Source organism: Chiroxiphia lanceolata, chromosome 4, assembly GCF_009829145.1.
Source record: "Chiroxiphia lanceolata isolate bChiLan1 chromosome 4, bChiLan1.pri, whole genome shotgun sequence".
Taxonomy (NCBI): domain Eukaryota; kingdom Metazoa; phylum Chordata; class Aves; order Passeriformes; family Pipridae; genus Chiroxiphia; species Chiroxiphia lanceolata.
The window spans coordinates 35,488,950-35,506,406 of NC_045640.1; the positions used below are offsets into that span (position 1 = coordinate 35,488,950).

General features: G+C 34.2%; 1 protein-coding gene across 5 annotated transcripts in view; it reads right to left on the bottom strand.

Annotated features, from left to right (window-relative positions):
• The window catches only part of TENM3 (teneurin transmembrane protein 3), a 1,309,047-nt gene that overhangs the window by 875,684 nt on the left and 415,906 nt on the right, over window positions 1–17,457 (bottom strand). The gene's annotated exons all lie outside the window — the stretch shown is intronic.

The window sequence follows — 17,457 nt, forward strand, 5'->3', positions numbered from 1 at the left end:
TCAAAAGAAGTGTCTCTGAACATCTCTGACTGAAGTGACTTAAGTGGCCTTAGTGTGACATTCAGGCAGGGAATATGTAATAGAAAGATTCAGTTCTACGCTTCAGGTGAATGTGGAATTTGTCCCATTTTTATAGGAAAAATAAAAATGAAATGCAATGACAAAAGAAAAATACTCCATGATTTTAACTGCAGTATACCAGTTCTACAAAGATTGAACAGTTGCCTGCTTTATATAAACCACTTGAAAAGTCTAGTTAGAAATATTTTATTAAAGTTGCACCTTGTTTGAGACCTAAATAATTTAGTGGTTGAGTAAGACTTTTTTTTTCCCACTTTTTTTTCTTTTTTTTTTTAATATATTTAAATTAATGGACATCCTGTAGAACCTAAGCATAGTTTCACACAAAGTAAATATCTGTGTACTTCAGTAGGCCGTAACTGAAAACTTATCTAACTCAAGCACTGTGTTATTATTTCTACTGTTAAATATTTATGGGATTGGAAAATCATTTTGGAAATCATTTAATTGGAGATTAACTTCATCTACTAAATACTACAAAACCAGAGAAATACATAAGGCTCCATCACAGGCTCAACTCAACAAGAGAGGCCCTGAAGCAAAAGAGTAGAGGCACCTGATCATCTAATGCTTAGACAAAAAATACATTTTTTAAAACTTTCTTACTAATTAAGAACAAAGAATTTTAATTTCATATGTTCTGAACATAAATTTATTTTGAAGAAAGCATGCTTTAAGCTATTCCATTTACGATTTCATATTTTTCATTCTTAAGATTTTGCTTGGTATTGAGAAAAATAAGCCAGGAAAGGTTCCCATGTTTGCAAGAGTTTCAATTTGGGATTTTTTAGGTTAGGGGGTTTTTTAAAGTTCTTTAAGCTTTTAAGTTTTTTAAAGTTCCTGAGCATCAGTTTTAGTCTTCTGATACGTGATGAAGTAAGAAAACAATTTTAGGTGGCAAGTGTCATTGAAGAAAGTGCATGATTTAAGCTGGAGGAGGTAGATTTGATACAGAATATATACTGTGTACCGGATGGGAGTTAACTGTGGAAAATCTTGAGAGAGACATGCTGAGATAACTGAGAGATGTCCCTAAAGACTCCTTAAAGACCTCCAGCACCTTCTATTCCTCTGTTTCTGTTAATTTTGCGTCTCTTTGCTGCTGCCAGTTAGCTCACGTACTGTGCTGATTGGGCAGGACAGAAGAAATACACCCCAGGTTTGCCTACCCTACTGATTTCATGGTCAGGTTACAGGTTTCATCAAACCCTGCATGCGGTGCAGTTATCCATGTACTAAAACTTCATACTTGTATTTGCTTTGTATGAGTGGATAATCACTTTAAAGATTTATATTTGGATGCTTGTTTGTATACCACTACATTTATTTTTTCTTCTTTTATTAAATCCATAAAGTATGACAAGATTCTTAGATACAAAACAGAACATGTATAAGAATTACTAATAAAATAATGTATTACAGTTTTTTAATATACCATTTAAATCTAAGGATATGGGAGTGGGAAGAAAGAAATAAAGACTGATTATTTGCATTTTATGATTTTCACCTCCATAGTTCAGAAAACATTTTTGGTCTTAAAAATAAAACATTGGCTGAAATATCCTAATTTCTCAGAATGGAAACTAGTTTTAGTTTTATGGACTAAGAGGATCCAGAATAATTGAGAATACAGATGATTGGTTAAAAATAGAATTCAGCATATTTTATTAGCAATAGCTTTTGCTTGAACAAAGAACTTTAAGAATTCAATGCATTAATATTTTTGCAAAAGGGTTGACAAACAAAAAAATACCAGTTAGTAAATACACCTGACTCTTCCAGAAACAATGTTGATTTCTTTGGACATTCTCATTGGAAGTCTTCTAGAAAAATGCATTATTTTGGGAGAACTGACACATATGAACAACTCTGGGTTCAAGTATGTTTTCTATCAGCATTTAATAAGAAAGCACCAGCAACAATCAAATCTATTAGATATTTCAAAACAATCTTCTGATTTTAAGTGAGAACATCAGGGCTACCTAAATACCTGCTATGGTATAACTGCCTTTCATAGCAGATCTAGATTTCTAGGACACTTAATGTGCATAGACTATTCCCTTTCCCCATGAAATGCACAGTGGATTTCTTTGAATATGTGCAATCAGAAAAGGAAAGAATTTCTTCATTTTCCTGGGTAAACATCAGAAAGGTAGAGGTGAAGAAACCTAGTCATGAAGCTTTAGGAAGCTTGACTTGATTACCTGGATTGTGTCTTGATCTTTCTATTGTATATCTCTTGGAAAAGGAAGTGCATGTTATGTTTTTGACCACTGATGCACTGATATAAAGTAAAAGATAGCTTGGGAAACCAAGATTAAAACCAAGCTCTCTTTCTAGTTAGGGAATGGCACACTTCCACTCTTCTCCTTTATTACAACTCTACAGGAATGGAAAATCATCCACTAAATTAAGACTGTACTTTATTTTGGCTTTTCCTTAAATTCTTTGGCAATGTAACAGATAGAGAAAAATGATTCAGATTTCATAAATAGGCAGTGCTGGTTTTGTATTGATCTTTCTGTCTGAATTGAAATAAGCATTCTTGTAGCTAGGAAGTTCTACTACATTTTCTTAATATGAGCACACCAGTTCAGTACAGGTTCTGAATTAAGAAGTGTTAGGAAACAAGGAACTATAGGCAGCAGAGGTTTATTTATTAATAGTTTTTCAGTTAGATGCTTTAACAAAAGGGGTATTGAAAAATGTCAGTCATCTCCCTCCTCTACCCCCTCCCCCCAATTTAACTAAAATTATGCATTTACTGAATAACAAAACCATACTTTGATTTCATTTGGAACTGAGAGAAATATTCAAGAAATATTTAGGAAAAAAAGCATGAGAAGAATTATCCTTCAACACTCCCAAAAGTAGCATTTTTATGCAAGCATTAATCTGTATACTTGCCAGAGACATAGACAACTCTGCAAAAGTTATTTAAACACAAAGCTAAAGAACTGGAAATGAAAGATTAGGTTTACGCACTCTTTGTAAATCATTCATGGAAGTAAAGAGAATCCCCCCTCTCTTCACTTATTCAATAGCTCTGTGGTTAGGGCCTCATCTGATATACAATGTGGGACAATCAGGTTCAAGACCTTGTCTGCACATTCTTGAACCCACATTTTCTCTTTCCCAAAAGAGATCTTAAACCAGTGAGAAATCTATAATTGGCTTCTCTCAATCCCCATGGAAAAACCTGTTCTGCATGGATTATTTAAATACTGAGTCAAAGAGAGAGAATGACTCTTTGGTCTGGTGGTTAAAGAATTCACTTGGGAGGCACACAGCTAGGTCAAAGTAGCAGTTCAAATAGCTCAGGTGAGAGCATACCACTTCAGAATATCCATTGGCTTGGTGCTTCCCCTGGAAGGTAGAAAATAGAGGTTTATATCTCAGTCGGGGGAAGGAGTTGAAACCTAGTCTCCTATATATAGGAGTTACTGCATTAAAAAACATATGTATCTTCAGCTTTGCGGGGGTAGAGGTGAGTGGGTGGAGAGGGGAAGATGAAGAAGAGAAACAGTTGCTATTTCTTTGCTGCTAGTTTCTGTGAATCTATTCCCTGTTCAAAACGAAAAAAATAAAGCCATTACAAATTCAGTCTGAATTTTGACAACACTTTCATTGAAAGTTTTTTTAATTTTTAGCCATCAGTTTATTCACTAGAAACATATTCAGATATTTAATGCAAAACCACATTTTCCTCCATGCAGGCTCAGATTAGACTCACAATTTAATACTGGATTAAAATTTTTTGCATATACGAAGCTGCCCTATATATTGTGTATATACACACAATAATGCTTGTGAACCTAGGATTGACTGCCATTTAAAAACTATTTTATGAATCAAACTGTGAGATTCTTGGAAGTGAGAGGGAAATTACAGTAGAAGCTCTATTAAGTTAACATTTGAAATTGTACAGGGTGCAGTCATACGTTTTAGCATATGAGAAAGGAATGATCTTGCTTTTTTCTTCTCTTTTTTTTTGGACATAACATGACACAAATAATTCAGTATAGTTCTTCTGGAACTATTAGCTTTCAATTTCTTGTATAACCGTTGTGAGCCTCCCATTGTAGAGTGTTTGTGCAGTATTTTATATTTCATTTATCATATAGTACCTCCAAACACATTTGAGTCTCTTTTATGAGAAAACAAAACATTATATAGAATAACAGAAAACCTGAATTCCTGATTGCTTGACATCAGCACTGACTGGAGAATTCATTTCCTTTCCTGAACATTAGATACAGAATTTTGTTGCTGTTTAAATTTGAATAAAGCATAATTAACTTACAGTATTTATTCTTATTTTTCTTTCATTGTCAATATGTCTCTCCTAAAACCTACAAGTTTTTCTGACAGCATTCAAAAGCTACAGGGATATCAATGACAAGTTAACTGGATGTAAATCCTCCAACAGAAAGCGAGTTTCAAGAGCAAAAGGCTGGTGAAATGCTAAGCTAGAAATAAAGCACAACTTTAGATAAAGAAACATTTCCAGTTTAATAAAACTACTTCAATAATTTAATTTGCTCAATATACAAATGTTATATATTCAAAAGTATTCATTCTTAGGCCACTTAGGCAGTGTTATTGCCTGCTGGTCTGCATCTCTACAAAGCACACAAAGTGACTATTTAGTTCTTAACAAGAATGTAAGAATATGCTGCTGCTTCATACAGGACTTTTTTTTCACAATATGTGTACATGCAAAAATAATATAATCATTTCAAATTTGCCTGCTAATAACAAGTGTAAATTATATTTTTTTCAAACTAGCTTTTTGCCAATGAACATGCTCATCTGCATAAATTTTGCTTCTCATGGGAAGTCTAATGTTTTATGGTTCCCATGTTAAATTCTCCCCCTGGCATTCCCAAAAAAGGGAAATATCTTTTCCAGCTAAAGAAGTTAATGCATTTTTCAATTAAAATTTCTTGTGGGAGGGGACAGAAAGTTTTAGTGCTGGAAGTTCCTAATTTTCAACCAACTCCAGTAAATAAAATCATCTTAAATATAAATTTGCTTTATAAGAAACTTTGAGATCTGTAATGGAAAATGAAGAATTTTTGATAAATGGTGTATGGTAATAAAATTTATGTTGTTTTTATCTCAAATATATTCATGGGATAACTATTCAATGAAAACAGTGGGTATTATGGGGAAGTTCATTCTCTTATGACTGACAGATCAAGAAGGTATCAGTATCAATAATAGTGGAAATTGTTATTTGGTTTTTTCTGGCTATTGTACCAGGCCACCGATAAACATACAGTGGCCTAGAGGTGCTTTCACATAAACAATAACATCACAATTTTTAGAATTTTGCTTTTCAACTATATAACAAATATTTCACAAAAGAAAACTATTGTCAAATGGGCTTCAAATATGTTTTTAATATATTATGTATTAAATTGTAGGGAAAAAATAAAATATAAAAAACCCCCAAAAACAAACAAACAAAAGTATCTCATTATGTTATTCAGAAATGCTCATGAAATGAAAACCCCTTTATTCATTCAATAGATAAGCAAACCAGAAAAATATTTACTAATTACTTTCGTAAAAAAAAAATCAGTTCAGAAGTGTATTAGTTAAATTTACAGATGTAATTTTCCAAAAGCACTGTGAGATTTTCCTACCTGCTCACTACTGAACAATAATTCACCTCAATTTACTTTAATTGCAGCATCACCAAGAAGAAAGTATTAATGGTAAACTCAGTACAAAGCAATGAAGCTTCCATTATAGAAAAGGAAGTTTATCACTGAATCCTCTATGATCAGGATCGGGCACAAGATTTTATCAGAAATGAAAAAAACCCACACACCAACAAAAATCACTTCAACAACACTTACACAGACTATTTTTAGCAGATATTGTATTGTTTTTGTTGGTTTTAAACTTTGAAATAGAAAAGGAGAAAGTAAAAATTTATGGCTCCTATAACAATATGCAGACTTCTTTTGTTTAGAAATTAGTTCAGAAATCATACAGCAATCCTTCGTGACTAAAAAATAATTAGATAAGAAACTAATTAAGAAGTCAAAGCTAATATAATGAGTAGTTTCATTGTACATTATATCATACTCTTATACAAAATTTTTCACAAATTTATGCATATAAAAGAATTACTAAATTGTTCCTGAGTTATTGGTCTGTTAATCTTGCATATTAATTCAGGTAATGTACCATAATAATTAGCTTCTATTAAATTTTTCTTATTTATGTAATATAACCTCAAATTTTGTTACTTTTGTTGCTGAGAAAGAGTAAGAAGCCACTGTATTTCTGTTGTCATCTCATTTCCCATCCTCATGAGGCTCTTTTTTCTTACCAGAGTGAGAATCTTTCACAATCATTAATGCCAGTTTTTATTTCTTTAATTAGGTGTTTCTATCAGGACCTTTTCAGTGAACTCTTCACAATTTAATATACTTCTGCTTCACTACTCTAGCTGATTGTTTTGGAGTCTGTGCCAAACACATTCCTGATCTGCAAAAAAGCTGCTTTCAAGGTCTTTCATACCCTGCCATAATCCCCTAGTAATTACAAAGGCTCTGTTTGCAACAATAAGCAAGTCTGAGAGGAGTTCTATAACCCTGCATCACACATCAAATTTTACTTGGACATTTCAGTTAAATGTGCTTCCCTTGAGCCCCAAACTCGCATACAAAATCTGTGAGATGCCAAAACACAAGAACTGAAAGGTTATGATGAAGGTAACTATGTCTATACAAAACACTGAAAAAAATGAAATACAAAACACAGCTTGGATAAAGGCTTTAGCTGGGGAGCAGTTAAGTCCTCATTAGAAAAGCAAAGTTGACAGAGCTTAAAAGCACTTATTTTATAGCTGATAACCATTAATCATCTTTACAGATCTTTTTCTCCCCTAGAATTTTAACAGTGCTTTTGAATGTTCCTCTGTAATTACTCATACTTTTACTTTTTTTTTTTAATTTATTTTTTAGGGAAAAATGTATCTTTATGTGAAAGACCTTGCCAGATTTTTGACTTAGTTGCAACCATTGCTTTCAGGTATATGACCCATGAGCTATCAGAAGTCACCTTTCCAATTACTGTATACATATAAAGGAGAAAGGTGCAATACATATCTTCACAAATACAGAATCCTCTTTGTTCTGTTGTCTTTTTCCTTCTTTGAGTCTCCTCTATCTATTGCTTGTTGACCAAGAGCATACTTGTGGGGGGTTTTTTTACACCAAGTTCCATCTCTAACTCAAACCAAAAATTATAATGGTCCAGAATAAAGTAAACCACTTAAATATACCTGATCTTACACTGGTCTAAAAAGGTTTAGAAAAATCCCAAACTGTTTTACACAGTTTGCTGCCAATACAACTGGTCTAAACTATGTTAAATCATGTTGTAGGATGACAATACTCTAGAATAAAAACGGTCTGATAATGATCCCTGCTTTTGAAAGGACATCTATAATGTTAAGATCAATTTTGTTTAAAAGGTTGTGATATTAATTTCTAATATATAAAATGGTTTCTGTTAACTTGGGCCTTAAGTTTTCCAACTAATATATGCCGTGTTTTTCACATGGTAGGGGAATACTCACTAAAAAGAACTGGGTAAGCAATTATCTATTAGCAAAAATGAGACTAGAGAACTGTGCAAATGATTTTCCACAATACTTGAGTGGAAGTGACATCTGTGAGTGAGTGACATCTGAAAGAAAATCAAATGAACATTTTTTATCTTGTTTCTTTTGTTGACATGATAAACTTTAACATAGATACCAAACACAGAAACAAGGAGAAAAAAAGAATACCACTAGCGTGTTCATCACCTTTTGCTTGATAACAAAGTTCTCTGAACGATCATCAACTGTATGGAAATTTCACCTTTACGTTTCAACTTTACCTGAAGGCTATTTAACCCCTATTTCCCAGGAACTCTCTTATTTATATTACTACAGGCAGTTTGCTGATAAGTAAATTTCTGTCTCTCCCAATGAAACTTTTTACTCCTTTTAATAACTATTCATATACTCAATGAGCCAGAGACACTAAAAATTATTCTATTCCCTGTTTGTTGAAGCAATTTACATGGGAAACCCAAGTTCTAATTACTATGCTAATGAATATTTATATATTGCATAGAAAGTGGAAATACATTAACAAAGGAAATGTCTGAAGGTGTTACAATTCAAGTACCTGCAGGAAAGAAGAGATGCAGGTTCAAGTGAGATTTGCCCTCCCCTTCAACATATTAACTGATTATTTTAATAGCTTTTCCATTGAATGAAATAGGCCTGATTCACTTCTGTGATTCAGTTCATAAATTAATTCTGGATTTAGCCATTTGTTATTTTTATTAGCGGACTGGGTAATCACAAACTATATGAAGTTCAACAAGGGGAAGTGCCAGATTCTGCACCTGGGATGGGGCAACCCCGGATATTCGTACAGTCTGGGGAATGAGATGCTGGAAAGCAGTGCCATGAAAAGGGACCTGGAGGCCCTGGTTGATGGCAAGTTGAACAGGAGTCAGCAGTGCCCTGGCAGCCAGGAGGGCCAACCTTGTCCTGGGGGGCATCAGGCAAAGCATCACCAGCTGGTCGAGGGAGGGGACTGTCCCACTCTGCTCTGACCTGGCGCAGCCTCAGCTTGAATATTGTGTGCAGTTTTGGGCACCACAATATAGGAAAGATATTAAGCTATTAGAGAGTGTCCAAAGGAGGGCAGGGAAGATGGTGAAGGGTCTTGAGGGGAAGCCATATGAAGAAGGGCTGAGGTCACTTGGTCTGTTCAGCCTGGAGAAGAGAAGACTGAGGTAAGACCTCATTGCAGTTACAACTTCCTCATGAGGGAAAGAGGAGGGGCAGGCACTGATCTCTTCTCTGTGATGACGAGTGATAGGACCCAAGGAAATGGCCTGGAGTTGTGTCAGGGGAGGCTTAGGTTGGAAATTAGAAAAAGGTTCTTCAACTAGAGAGTGGCTGGGCACTGGAACTGGGTCCCCAGGGAAGTGGTCACAGCATTAAGCCTGACAGAGTTCAAGAAGTGTTTGGACAATACTCCCAGGCACATGGTGTGACTCTTAGGGATGGTCCTGTGTAGGGCCAGGAGCTGGACTCGATGAACCTTGTGGGTCCCTTCCAACTCAGCATATTCTGTGATTCTGTCATTCTGTAAATTTACTGCTTTTAAATTACCTGTAATCACATATTTATGGTTATTACATTCAACTAGACACACCTTTCAAACTGCTGCAAGTGCAAATAATACAGTTTGAAAAATTTTCACTGTGTTTCTGGAAAAAATTGTAGGTAAAAGCTATGAAGTGACGTGCACATTTTAATTTGATAACCTTATATTTGCAGATGTCAACCTTCAAGTTCCATCTCCACTCATAGCCACCACAAATTTATTTTAAAAAAAGAAAGATATCAACAGCCACACATGATGTTTTATTATCACAAGCAACCCCCTGTTCTCTAGCAGCCTGGAAACCGATGCTAAAGTGCAATGGCATCAGGCACTTTGTAAAGCACTACTTAATAAATAAAACAAACACAACACAGGAATATATGGCTGTTTCATTATAGTAGCCTCACCAGAATGCATTATAATAGTTTAGTAGGAATAGGACATGATCCATCAGGGATGACAATAATTATCAGAAAAAAGTAATTTCCCCTTCCTCATAAAGCATGAATGGAAAATGGAAAGAGTTAGGGAGTACTCCAAATGTATAGAAACAAGGAATGAATATGACTTCCATATGAATAATTAAATGATTGCCCATGGGCTGTATACATCTAATAGTGAAGGTGCATGCCTTTGCTTCCATCAATAAAGCAAATATTAGGGACTGGTTTTTTAGCCTTCTTATAATCCCTCTGCTAATAAAGTACCAATTAAAGCCTTGATAAAATTCCTAATGCCCCATGCATCCTCGTCATTGACTGCCTTAGGAATGGGTACTTCAAAGACCCAAAAGGACATCAGTAGGCCTTTGGAATTGCTGCTGTGGAGATAGAAAGGATTAGACAATTGAACACTTTGCCTCGTCTGGCAGAGAACCCTTCTTTTGTAGGACTCTTGAAGGTAGAAGAACAGCAAGTATCAATTGCCACCATGACAGTGCATCATGGGCAGTACTGAACAAATCAAGACTCCATGATCCCCATCCATAAGATGCTCTGCTAGCTGGAGAGACAAGGAGTAGTCAGCAAGACTCGTTCACCCTTCAACAGCCCCATTTGTCCCATGTATAAGTCTAATGGAGAATGGAGATTGACAGTGGAGTATCATGGCTTGAAGAAAATTATCCCATCTCTGTGTGCTGCTGTGCCAGATATATTAGAGCATCAGTATGAACTGGAGTCCAAGGCTCAACTAAAAAAATAATTCCTTGGAATGCTATTTTGTGCACATGCTTTAAATTTTTTCTGCATTTAAACAAATATGACTTTCTGAGAATATGTTAACTAAAGGGAAGAAAAAGGCAATTATGGGACAAAAACATAAGAAAAAATAGTGTGTATAGCGTTGCAGCAGCTCTTCATCTGCACCAAGAAGATAAAATTCTCTCCCACAGACTTGCACAGATTTCAGACTGGACATGAAACAAGATAGAATCACTAGATATTCCTCGGACCCACTTTATATTTCACATAACTAAATCCTCTACCCATTAAAATTATATTGAAGCTTTCAGTAACTCAAATTTTATCAGCATTTCAGACATATCCTATTAGTAAGAACAGAAATCATTCATTCTATTTAAAAGACTTGATAATGAATGATATATTTTTCTATAGTACCTATAATAAGCTTAGTGAAATGTCAGAAAAAGTAGGTGATGTTACATGGGATATGGGAAATTCACTGTAGTTTAATTTATACTGATATTAAAATATGGAAGTTTGTTTTGTTTTGGTTTTTTTTTCCTGTTCTTCTAAACTGGTAAAATGGTTGTATGCTGTCCATAGTTATTTTTATGTTCACATATCCCAGAAAAGGATTACCTGTCTGCCACACTAAAAAGGTAGAATCAATGACAATCTGGTCATCTTTACCCATTATCGTCTTATTAAAATTCAGAAACTTATCTTTGAAAAAAGATTAATGAATTTTAGTCTTTCCATTCAAATGCTTAAAAAGGAAAAGAAACAAACCACCCTCATAAAACTTAAAGATATTAGTTTCTTCTTCAAGTAGTGTACTAAGTGGTGTCTCTTGTGGTCTAGTTATTGGGAGGAGAGGAAAAGGTCAGGTTCTTACAATTGAAACGGTAATATATAAAACAAAATAACTGTGTTTATACACACAACATATAAACATAATCCCTATTATTAAGTTATAGTCACATTATACCTATATATAGAGACTCCTGCATTTATATGTAAAGATCTGTCTGGAAGAGTTTACAAATTGCTACTTTATTTATTTCTATCACAGTGTCTGTGATGTTACTTCTAATTTTCTTTGCTCCTGTGAAGCAGCATACTGAACTCTTAAGGGAACAGAAAACATACAAATGCTATTACAGTACACATTTCTAAGCAGCAGGAAGTCTGTAGTAAGTGTCAGAGATTGATCACAATTTTATTGCACATATAAACAGCCACTACCAGTTGTACTGTGTCCAAGGGTCGTGGTATGTATCATCCATGCTGTACGTTTGACCACCTCAGATTTTCAGAGAGGTAACAGCAAGCATAAATTACTGAAAACAAACTGCAGTTAATGAAAACTTTTTGATCCAAGTTAATCTCCAAAACCAGAATAAAAATCTAAATCATACTTCTTCCCCAAGGGAATGGAAAGGTGAGCTGAATATATGAAAACATACGTGAACGGTGAAAACTTAGAGCATTTATACAAATGTTAGATACACGCATGTGCACCCCTAACTAGATGCATAAAGAAATGCATGTATGCCATAAATTTCAGACATGCACTGTAGAGTTCAAGGGCATGGTTTTAATCATAAAAATGTATGAGCAGATTGCTAGCAAGCGGTCTGTAAAAGTATTTCATTCATAGAGTGCCAAAATCACATGAAAACTGGGAAATTTCAGAATTTACACTGCAATGATTGTATATAATCTGATTATTTTGTATTCAGTGCAGAGATTATTACATTAATAACCACTTTAAGAATGAAAGCATTTAATTCATATAAATGAGGTACACTTCTAAATTATTATAATAAATTCCTTAGTCTGGAGTATCACCATTTCTGAGATCAGCTAGGATTCTTGAACTAAGAAAAGGCCACTGCATGGTGCCAGGCTTTTATGAAGTAATTTCTTTGTACAGAAAAGCTTTACTGCAGAAAATAAGGAATTTAGAGCAATTATAGAATCCTATTAAGATACTGTGAATTGAAAGTATATGGATATAGCAATTCTATTACATTTTCAACAAAACAAAGTCCTTTGAGTCATAGTTTTCTTATCCCTCAACTCATTGAAACATCTATCTGCATTTGAAAGAAGTATCACATATGCACTGGCTGTTACAAACACATACTTTTGGGACTGTCTCAAAAATCATGTGAGAATTTGTCTTTCTTATAGAGTGGCTGTCACTGACAACTACCTTGATGCCTATCCAATATTCAGAATACCACTAAAAAACACTTTAATTATGAAAATGCCATATACTTATGTTTTCTCAAACATTCTCAAGGCTCTAAAGTATTTCTCAAAATGTTCACAAGTGAACTCAGAGATGAAGATATTTATAAAAGAGTTAAACTCATAAGAAACATCACCTTCCAAAAACTATTTTCCCCTACTGTAGTGAAAAGGCAACATAAATTTAATGAAACCAAATATTCAATAGGCAGGTTTTAGAAATGATAGTCTTCTCTGCTTGAAGAATGTTCATAACCCCATTAATATGAATGAAAGTTAACCATGCACAGGAAGAAAAGAACGCATTTACTGTATGTATACTTGTTCTTTGGAATCTTTGAATATTTCATTTTAATAAATATATTTTAGGAAGATGTCTAGTTTATCAGAACAAAGGCTTTGGTTTCTGTTTAAAATTACTGAGGCACAAGATAAGACCAGAAAAGTTCACCCGGCCATGTATATTTTACTGCAAACATGTCATTTTAGACATCTTTCAAAGATGTATCTGGATCTGAAAAGCAATCCTACTGAGGTATTTTTTCCAGTGCTCATTGACATATTCATGTAATGTAAAATCAATCAAAGCCAAAAAGCCCTTAAAATATAAACCCAAAACTGAACTAAAAAAAAAAAATTATCTACTTGAAATGAAAATATGACGTTGCTTTATTTTGTTTTTCTAGAACTTCTGTGTTAAGAAAGTTGAGCAACAAAATTTATTTTATAATTACATAAAAAATTGAAAGTACTACAACAGTATCAATGTACAGATAGAACTCATTCATTCAGGAACTTTTCTATTTGGATAGAGAAGTAAGTGGAGCCATTAATAAAGAGTAGCTGTAGGTAGGAGCAAGAAAGTAGTGCCAACTTGAAAATTAAAGTTCAGCTTCCTGAAGGGTGACATGAAAGAGATTTGCTCTTTCACAAAAGGGGTGACTTTCAAGCCCCTAAATGTCTTTCATAACCTAAGGATTACAAATGCCTACAAGAATTTTCAAACTTACACACATATTTGATACCTTTAAAAATCTTACATAAATTACATAAACAACTTTTTTATCAAAATGGACATGAAAAAGTCATGCAATACTGGAAGCTGGAAGGAAGAAGGGAAGTCTAGAGGTCATCTAGCTGAACCTACCTATACAAAGCAGAGACAGCTGCTAGTTGCTCAGGACACCTCAGGTCTGGTTGCTCAGGACACCTCATGAGTAAACTCTAAATTGGGTTCTGAAGATCTCCAAGGATAAAACCTTAACAGCATCTCTGGAAAGCCTGCTGCAGTGCTTAACCATTCTCACTGTGAAACTGTTTTACTCTAATTTTTAGTAGAAATGTGCTTTGTTGAAAGCTTTGGTCATTGCCTCTCATCCTTTTATGATTCAGAAGATACTCTGAGAACAGCCTGGGCTCATCTTGCTAATATGTGGTTATTAGTCAGATGGAGCCAGCAGTAAGAGTCCCCATTTAACATGATCATGCTATGTAAATGAAAAGTGTGAATAAAGATAAATCTATCATTTTATTATACATGACAATTTGTTATGTTTAAAATAAGCATTCAGATATTTTTACATCCAAATCTTTCCTCTAATTGTGATACATTTTGAACAGCAAGTCACCCACATCAGCATTTAAAGTAATATGCAGAATTTGTAAAATATGTATCAGTTCTAATTTTTATGTAAGACAACGAGGATGATACTTAAAGTAAATGTTAGAATTTGAAAAAAAACACATACCAAACTGTCAATCACATCAGTAAGTAATTGAGAACATTTGCAGTGGGGAAGCATCTAAAACTTTGTAGTTATCAAAGTTTATATAAATTTTTATGTTGTTACTTTCTTTTTAAACATTGCTAGTAGATCAAATCCAAGAATATTTTGGCAGCCTAAAATTACACTTTTCTGACCTTGACATTAGTATTCAACAGCACTGATGAGAGAATGACAGCTTCTCCATCCTACTGGGTGATCTTGCAAGCTTTTACCTTCATGACTATGGAATTTCTGTCAAATTTGCTTTCAGCTGAATGATCACATTTTTTGAATTATGAAGTGGCTGAAAACTGTGCTAATTGGGTCCATATTTATGTCACTCAAAGATTAAGTAGCCTTAATACTCTTCAAAGTTGGATACATACTCATAATTTTACTGCACATTAGTTGTAACATATATTTTGCTTGAATGAATCATTTACAATACCTAGAGAATACATATAAACTGTTACTGGAAGTAGTTTTAATGTATTAATATTAGAAGTACAAATAACATTTTTAAAAGTAAGGAAAAAAACAATTAAGTAAAACGAAAAAAAAAACCCTGCAGTGATTAGTAAAAACATACATCAAATCTTATGTGTAGTGCTATGGAATTTAGTAGAATTAGAAATCAGAAAGACAGAAATTACAAACCGCAAAGCAGCGCTCACTTACAGGGAATCTGGGCTCTGGACAAGAATTACAGTGTTCTTGAGTACACTGAAGAATTATCCCTGTGACAGTCTCATTTAGGTCATTTCTCCTACCTTTAGTGAGTTGCATTACCAGATCTTAGAATTAAAAGTAATGAAGTTCAGTAGAGGAGCATAGAGTTGTGCCATGGATATCTATAGTCTTTCAAAGCTCAGCAATCTACTTCAACTACTCTGAACCTGAATTGCAAGTATTACCAAATCCACAGGAACAGTTATATAACAAATTATTCTGTTACATCCATGAATTACATGACTATTGATAAATTCTTAAAGATAACTTTCCTGCAATCAGTTGCTTAAACAACGTTAGCCATTTAGACCAGATTTTTCAACACCTTATTCTTTTATACCTTAAATGGAATTCCCTATTTTCCCTTCCCCTGCTTTGTATACAGTGCTGAGTTAGGAACTGAAACATTTCATGGTATAGATGACATCTGTGTCATTTCTTTCTCCCTTTATATTTACAGTTACATATGAATTCTATTACATAGCTTAAGGCGGCATGATTTATTTTTCCATACTGTATCTAAAACCAATTTAATCTCTAATGTTGATAGAGACTGAAGAACCTACCAAGCTCATTAAAGTGCATGAATTTGTAAAGCAAATACACACAGTTTTAGTCAATTCTGCTTAGTCAAAGCAAGATATGTTACTCCAAAACAAAGTTAAAATTGTCTTTATGTTGTACTTTTGTATTTTATATTCTCCTGTGATTTTTGCTTTATACAGTAAAACAATTTCAATTTTTTTGACCAATTTGGTTTGCCTGCAGAGAGTCCTGTGCACACTTTAAAGTAATGGGTAATTATTTGGAGATCAGTCTTGAGCATCTGATGTTGCATCATATCTTTTGCATTGTATGAAGAATAAGTAAGTTTTTTGGTTTTTTTTCCCAATTTTTTGCCATTTTTTTTTCATAACTTGTTAGATGATTTTGCATACCTTTGCAGTTTGTACCCTAGAAAGTGAAGAAAAAGAATTTTCTCACAAAAAAGTATGCTGCTTATTTCAGCCTGGATCAAAATAGTAGAGCTTTCTTCATTAATTTATTAGTAGCATAATCAATCTGATGGCCAAAAAAAACCCAAACAACCAAAAAATTAGGGCACAAAAGCTTTACATATTTCTGAAAAAGAAAATAAACTAGTTAGAAAATCAAATATTAAAATTTCCTGTGATGCAGGGAGTTTTCCCTGCATCTAAATTTTTATCAGCATCTCAACAGCATTTCAAGGATAAAATGAGACAGGAAATTTTGTTTGTGGTTTTTTTAAAAAATAAAAGAATTGTGGGAGAAGACAGAAATGAATGAGATGAAAAGTCAGCTTGGCTCTTCTAGCTTATTTCTAGCACAGTAGATACAACAGTGATTCCACTTGTTCTCTTTCTTTTAAAAGCTTATCACCATTTAATAATTACATTGGGAAACAGATCCAACAGTACCATTAGGGGTGTAATTCAAAAGTTTAGAAAGGTACTTCTGTTCACTTGCAAGTAGGAAAGCTGGACACTTTTGGACAGAATATAAGAAAACAGCATGAGGAGTAAAGATGGAAAAAGCTACTTGAAGAAGAACCACCAAGGATAGCCAGAGGATAGTTTTGGGGACAGAGACCATCTGCGACTCCTGCATCTTAACAGTGTTATTCAGGATTTTAGGGAGACATATTTAACCACTCGGGAACTACTCTCTGAAATGCTAGCATACTTCTACTCTCCTCTTTTACAAAACTGAACAGGGCTTGTTTTCCTGATTTACAGTGGGGTACTTCTAGTAGAATCCAGATAGGATCCAGATTCTATCTCCTTGGATAGCACCATATCCAGTTTTTCAGCTGGTTAGGGACAGATTTATGGATAATTGAGAAATAGAAGATGAAAAGACCTACTTAAATCTCAGTCAAAACGTGCCACTGGATGACACATTCCCCAAGACAACCAGCTTTCCCCAGTATTTCAAGTCACTCTACCAGCATGAATAAAAACCCTGAAGACATCTCATGATCCATTGGCCATACAAAGTCCCAGCATGGAGTATGAACGCTCTTTTTTGTAACACAGTTAAGTAGCCCACAGCTCAGAATCTATGACTCCACAGAAGGTACCTGATTGTAAAGAATAATCACAGAATGGGTAAGGCAGGAAGGGACCACAGTGGGTCATTTGGTTCAACCTCCCTGCTCAAATAGGGTCATCCTAGAGCACATGGCACAAGATTGCATGTAGATGGTTCTTGAATATCTCCAGTGGG